This window comes from Triticum aestivum, chromosome 3B, assembly GCF_018294505.1.
Source record: "Triticum aestivum cultivar Chinese Spring chromosome 3B, IWGSC CS RefSeq v2.1, whole genome shotgun sequence".
NCBI classification, from domain to species: Eukaryota; Viridiplantae; Streptophyta; class Magnoliopsida; order Poales; family Poaceae; genus Triticum; species Triticum aestivum.
This window is the reverse complement of record NC_057801.1, coordinates 116,300,792-116,308,147: the sequence shown is the minus strand read 5'-3', so window position 1 is coordinate 116,308,147 and position 7,356 is coordinate 116,300,792. Positions and strand designations below refer to the sequence as shown.

Sequence of the window (7,356 nt, the reverse complement as noted above, 5' to 3'; positions counted from 1 at the left end):
CTAATCAAACACTTGACTGCTAATTCATATTTGAGCATAGTTCGGTCTCCTCATGAGAATCTTCTGTTGTCATTTTCTTCCTAGCACCTACCTGGGGAGTGCCCAACCCACTAGACATGCCTAGGCTTCCCAGAACGCATGTCAAGGCCACAGTCACACGGTGACCACGCGACGGGCATGCGAGTTTACGCGCTCTGGAGTTGGGGCCCTCGGCCACAGTCCAAACCTCAACATATCGCCACCAAACCATGTATTTCTGATTAAATAGATACTTATGTAACTAGAAATGATTTTTAGAAAAAATAAAGAGCAAACTATAAGGCAACTATAGTTCAAATTTGACCCATTTCTCGCTGAATCGACGGAAATTTGTATTTTTCACAAGAGGTGGATTGAAACTTTTGACACCCAACCATTTTTTGTCAATTGTACATTAAATATGTCCTAATATTTTAGAAAATTGATTTGGTCCAATTTTGCAACAAATATATGGTTGGTTGACCTTAAAAAAACTCATTTTGGGCACTCAAAAAATGGAAGATGAATTTTTCGTCCAAATAAAATGAAAAATTCCTTAGGCAACATTGTGTGCCATTCCAAGATGCACCCTTGTGCACAATATGATCATTTTAACAAACTATGCCATGAATGCTGCCGTAACATTGATCATTTGGCTTGAAAGTCATTGATCTTCACACATGATAGCTTGTTTCTGAGAACATTTTTTAAAAATAATTACCGTATTACAAGTTTATTATTTTTTCTGGTAACTTGGCCACATATAATGACACAATGCGAAGGTTTTCCATTTTTTCATTCTTTTTAAAATGTTCTACGCCCATTTCAAAATGCGGTCAAAACGACGGGTATGACCGTTCGTAGCTAGGGCTTGATTTTTGCAAATATTTTTGAGTATATATGAAGAAATATATACTTTGGTACCTAGAAATGATTTTTGAAAAAAATAAAGAGAAAACTATGAGGTAGCTGCAGTTCAAATTTGACCCGCTTCCAACTGAATCGGCAAAAATTTGTCTTTTTCACAAGAGGTGGATCAAAGCTTGTTACACCCAACCATTTGGTCAATTGTACATTAAATATGGCCTAATACTTTATAAAAACTATTTGGTCCAATTTTGCAACAATATATGATAGGTCCTTCATAAAAAACTCATTTTGGGCACTCAAAAAATGGAAAATGAATTTTTTGTCCAAATAAAATGAAAACTTCCTTAGGCAACATTGTGTGCCATTCCAAGATGCACTCTTATGCACAATATGATATTATTTTAACAAACTATTCCATGAATGCTACCATAACATTGATCATTTGGCTTAAAAGCCATTGATCTTCACACATGATAGCTTATCTCTGAGAATTTTTTTTAAAATAATTACCATATTACAAGTTTATTGTTTTTATGGTAACTTGGCCACACATAATGACACAATGCGAAGGTTTTCCAATTTTTTTTGAATTTCCTATGCCCATTTCAAAATGCGGTTAAAATGGCGGGTATGACCGTTCGTAACTAGAGCTTGATTTTTGCAAATATTTTGGAGTATCTATGAAGAAATAGATACTTTTGTACCTAGAAATAACTTTTGGAAAAAATAAAGAGCAAACTATCAGGCAACTGCAGTTCAAATTTGACCCGCTTCCACCTAAATCGGCGGAAATTTGTCTTTTTCACAAGAGGTGGATCAAAGCTTCTGACACCAACCATTTGGTCAATTGTATATTAAATATGGACTAGTATTGAAAATTGATGGAGTCCAATTTTGCAACAAATATTTGGTAGGTTCTTCACAAAAAAAAACCATTTTTGCCACTCGGGAAATGATTAAAAATAGCTAGAAAGATCAGAAATGAATACCGATTGGTCCTGATCCATAAAATGTGGTCTAACTCTAGTGAAAATTTGTGTGTTTCCCTTTTGCAAAATATTTTTGATAGGTGCTTCACAAAATCTCCCTATTTTTAGTACTTGGAAATTATTTTAAATTACTGATTTTCTGAACCAATCAGAACTCTTCCCATGAATTGATGACATGTCGCCCATCCATCCATCCATCCATCTTTCCATCTCACATCCATCCATCTATCTACAGAAAAAAGTAAAATAAAATGAAAAAGATATACCCCACCCGCAGCCCAAACCCTAGCTCAGATCCCCCCATCGCACCCTTCCTCCCTCGTCCCCAGCTCCTCACCACCACCGCCACCCCTTGTCTCGACCTCTCCCTCACCCCTCTCTTCCCGTAGCCAGCGGCGGCGCCCTCCTTCCCTCGCGCTGCACCCGAACCTCGCTCCCGCTCCCAGCTCTTCTTCCTCCTCCACCACAGCTAGGGTTTCGTCTTCCCGATCCCCAATCCCCGAAGCTCGGATCCAGCAGCAGCAATAGCGATGGTGGCCGCGGGAGATCCTCTCCAAGGTCAAGCACGTCCAGGCCAAGCCTGCTGGCCGCCCTCGCGGGTGGCTGGCTCTGCGGCGACGACGGCGGCCTCGTCGTCCCCGGAGGCCACGATGCCCCTCAAGGCCGACCTGGCGCCCTTGGCGCTCACGCCACTGGTGCGGGCCCTCGTTCACCACGTGAGTGATCCGTCGATCTCGTCTCTTCAACAATTCAGTTCTCGACGCTTCGATTCCTTCAACTCAACAAGATATTCGCCATCTCTTACGCTCCCGGGCGCATATTGTTGTCTCTAGATTGTAGAAGCTGGGCGCGCTCGTGCGGGACAAGGTGGTGCACGAGCACGAGGGGTGGAGACTCGTGACCTGCATCTGGCTCCACGCCGGTGTCGTCCGCCTGCTCGCCAACATGCTCAACCTCATGCTCGTTGGGCTCAGGCTCGAGCAGCAGTTCAAATTCGGTACATGTTCGTCGACGGAACTGATGTTCCCATTACCTGAACATTCTAAACTGATATTATTCCCGTCAATTTTGTTGCAGTGAGAGTCGGCATCATCTACCTCGTGTCTGGCTTCGGGGGCAGCGTGATGTAGTCCCTGTTCATTAGAGACAAAATCTCCGTGCACGCCTCCGGTGCGCTCTTTGGGCTGCTTGGATTCATGCTGTCAAAGCTCTTCACCAACTAGACCATCTACACCAACAAGGTGGGTGCATCTCCACCAATTCTGCAGCGGTAGTAGCACCAGTAGTACTTCAACTATCATTGCGTTAATTTCTATCTTGGCTTATTGATTAGCAGCAGGCATTTCATATGAAGGTAGTGGGGTTGTGTCGTGGGTGATTGGGTAACTAAAATTGCTTCTATTCTGTAACTATATGCTTCTAGGAATGTCACATTGCAACATGCAGACTATGGGTCTAGATCTGGCAGTTGAAAGTGCTTAATCTTTGCTGGTTTAGCAACCCGAGTTCACATTTCAGCAATAGGAAGTGCAGCTATATGTCATTTACCTTGTCTTTCTATAAGCTTTAACTGAAGCAACAATGTGTGCTTTTACAGTTGTAAACTATTATCATCTCGCATTCCAGGCACTTACTCTGCATGTGTGGTTACCTAATTATTGTATTGTAGTCGCTTAAGCCGCCTCCACCCTTCCCCTTACTGCTTAATTTTTTTTATGTTGATCTTGATGGAAAAAACATCACATGTTTCTTTTCTTTCCAAGACACATCAAACATGTCTTTTTCATTGTTGAGCTTAATCATAGGCTCTTGTGTAGCAGCAGCTGTCGATTTTGATTTTAGCTGATAACCCATCTATCCTTCTTGTGCAGCACATGGGTTCCATGGGGGTACAACAGCAGGAGGACGACCATGACTCCATCAAGTGCAAGTTCCAGGTACTAATCCCACTCAGCTCTTTCCAGTAGCGCATCCATTACTCATACCCTTGCTGCCTCCAAATCACGAGTGATGAGATAACGTCATGGAGAGTGGGAATTTTTGTTTCCTAGCTTAGAAATTGAGTTAAAGCCATGTCATGGAAAGCTCCTCCTATTTAGTTGAACCATATATAGTTCAACTAAATAACTAAGCTCAAACACAAACATGCCTTTTTCATCATTGAGCAAAAACTGAGTTGCATGCGATTGCTAGGTACTAGTAGTTTAGTTGTATTCGAGATGCGATACACTAAAGGTTAATTATACATATCCACACAGCAAGTATACATTATTGTAGTATACATTTCACATATGTGTCTTATCTTTGAAGCTCTACAATATTCATGTGTATATTATAATGTACCGAATGAGGCACTATGATTCTGAATTCTTAGGTTTGATTCATGTGTATACAATAATTTACCGAATAAGCAAACTTATGTGAATATACTACGCTTGATGTTGATCATCTGGTGGATTAGTATGCAGTTCTCACTGTTAGTTCTTCTTTTCTTGATTCATTTATACTATATGATTCAGGTTTTATACTTTGCTAGTAGGTAGCTCATACTGCCCGCTGTGCAAATTGTGTAGAGGCTAGATCCTAGACATGCAAGCTGTTGTTCTTTATGGGTGTACCATGCTATTGAATTTACAGTTTGAACACAGATGGATGAGTTATTTATGCTTATCACTTTCTTCTTTGTCGTTCACTTGCAATGCCTATTGTACTAATAAGCAAGGTCAAGCATGGAGGTTTCAAGAGCATCCCTTCGTCCTGGTAATGTTTTTTTGTTCCTTCTTAGTCCGCTTGAGTGGATCCTCTGAATCAAATCACGTGTCCTTTGTTCATCTTAATTAGAACATTTGGCCATTTGCAAATTATTGTTTTGTTAATTGTAGGTTATCTTTCTGGTTTGCCTGACAAAACTCCACAGTTTGTTGGCTTTGGGACAAAACAAGGTACACTTTGTTTCCTCTCTTGTTATTTACTTCTTCAGATTTAGCACCCACCATTAGTTTGCAGTACAGTCTACCAGTCAAACTAATTGATTCACGCAAACATCAGCTGAACTGCAGCTCTCAATGATTCCTCTCCACTCTGAAATGCAGATCCGATTCCTCTCTAGGTTCAGCGCCAATGATCTCACTTTGGGGTGTGCTATTGCTACGGTGCCCGCATTTGCTTCCATTTCTTCTCACAAGCATATGCACCTGCACGTCTAGTCTGTGGTAATTTGATTTAGTCTGTGGTGGATCTCTCCCTCTCTTGCATGCTCTGGTTGATCTTGGTTGGAACATTTGGCTATTTGCTATTATAGTTTGTAACTTGTAAATTATCTTCTTGTTCGCACTAGTCTAATTGCCCTCTGTATTACACAACTTAATCGTCAACATGAACTATTTGTTGAAATGCTTGTGCCATTTTCCAACTGTCTTATAAGTGTAGTGTTGTGGATGAGGTGTGATGTATGTTGTCAATTGGCATCTAAATTAGTTCATCTTCCCACTTCCCTACCTGCTATAATGTGCTTGCAAGCTTAAATTTTGTGCTTCTATTACTACCTGCTATAATGTGCTTGCGAGCTTAAATTTTGTGCTTCTATTGCTATGGGCCGATCTTTTGCGGTAAAATAATGAAGTTAGATGTCTGTTGGTTGCTGTATATGGGCAAGACGAATTGAATCCTACTATGTACTTGTCAATTGAAGCTTATATTGGTGTTTTGCTATCCTGTTCTAATTAATGTGTATAGTTCAATCCCCTGTTTCTATCCAAATGTGTGCACAGAAGTTCAATTACCTTTTGAAAAATTATTGGTGCAGTTTTTTGTTTCTCAAATACAAAATAGCTTGCTCATTTCAGCTATGGCGTCCCTACTGTTAGCTTTCATATTATGTCTTTGTTTTCTTGTACGAGTACCTCATTTTAACTAGCTGGAGAACAAAAAATGGTCTGTTCATAATATATTTGCCCCAGTTTTTCTGATTCGTCTCTGTTGATTCATGTAATAGGGTGACCGAGGAAGGCATGTCGCTGTTTTGTTTGTTCCCAGCCCTGACTATGGTTGTCCAACGAGTCTGCATGTTGTTCATCTAACTATAGTCGTCCAACGAGCTTGGCATGTTGTTCATGACGGGAGCAGGTGCCTAGTTTGTGATTTCTATGGAAGGAGTTTGTAAAGCTTGTAGAGCTTGTAAAGTATTGTATTACACTTGTAGTTGTTACTGTGATTGCCATTGTATTACATGATCTAGTGTGATTGCCATTGTATTACATGATCTAGTTTCTCTTACGTGAAGTATCATGTGTGTTTCATGTCTCTGTCAATTTAAATGCTAGTTGAAATATGAAGACTATGAGCCTGATAAATGGGACCCACTTACTAGAACATGACAAATGGGACCCAGTTACCAGAACCTGACAACAGGGAGCCACCTGACTAGTTGACCCATTTTCATAAATAACGAAAAATGAAACTGTTGAGACAAAAAGGCCATGACCCAATAATAAAAAAGGAAGCAATGTTGGGCTTGGCCCATGAAGCCGGCCAAAAATTGACAGAAAGATATAAAAAGGTTGAATTGTTGGGCTTGGCCCAAGTAAAACGTCGAATTGGACCGGGCTGATTCTAATTAAGGACATTTTCACTTCGTCGCAAATTTGCCACGTCAGCTTGCCACGTTGGATCCGATGTGGCCTGGGCAGACAACCAGCGACCAAAACAAAAGGTCGTTGAACTAACGACCTTTTGTTTTGGTCGTTGCCTTCAACGACCTTATCACAAAGAAGGTTGTTAATTTCCATTAAAGATGGCCAACTTTTGACCATCTGTTTTGGGTCACAAAAAGGTCGCAAATAAAAAACAATGACCATTCAGCGACCAATAGTGATGGTCGCAAGTTGACATATTTCTTGTAATCGTTCTTTGAGATACTCAGGTCCAAACACCTCAACCATGGTGCGGTTGCTACTTTTTGAGCTTGTGTTGGTTTTTCCCTTGAAGAGGAAAGAGTGATGCAGCAAAGTAGAGATAAGTATTTCCCACAGTTTGAGAACCAAGGTATCAATCCAGTAGGAGGTACGAGCAAGTCCCCAATCTGTGCACCTGCACAAACAATCAAACACTTGCACCCAACGCGATAAAGGGGTTGTCAATCCCTTCACGGTCAATTGCAAGGATGAGATCTGATAGAGATAGATATAAATGATTACTAAAAAGTAAAACAAAGTAAAAAGAAATAAATTGCAACAAGGTATTTTTGGTATTTTTGGTTTATAGATCAAAAAATATGTGGTGGAAAATAGACCCAGGTGTCGTGGAATTGTCACGGTAGATGTCCTTAGTGCCAGGACTTAGTCGCGAGGCCAACGCATCTATGCAGTAGCTTGAGAGGGGTTGATCGGGACGAGAAACACAACACACAAGATGAGGATTTAGACAGCTTCAGGCCCCGGGAAACATCATCCGGTAATAACCCTACATGCTGTTTGTGGCT

The 7,356-nt window shown here is 40.9% G+C and overlaps 1 long non-coding RNA gene across 5 annotated transcripts; it reads left to right on the top strand.

Annotated features, from left to right (window-relative positions):
• Positions 1 to 2,172: 2,172 nt before the first annotated feature.
• Positions 2,173 to 6,175, top strand: LOC123068913 (uncharacterized). 5 transcript variants are annotated; one of them, XR_006432113.1, is made up of 8 exons: positions 2,173 to 2,593; positions 2,711 to 2,874; positions 2,955 to 3,118; positions 3,749 to 3,814; positions 4,596 to 4,637; positions 4,760 to 4,819; positions 4,970 to 5,089; positions 5,872 to 6,175. It is a non-coding gene; the product is annotated as an uncharacterized lncRNA (long non-coding RNA). The 5 variants fall into 5 exon arrangements; XR_006432115.1 differs by having other exon boundaries at positions 4,596 to 4,819; XR_006432112.1 differs by having other exon boundaries at positions 3,749 to 4,637.
• Positions 6,176 to 7,356: the final 1,181 nt, after the last annotated feature.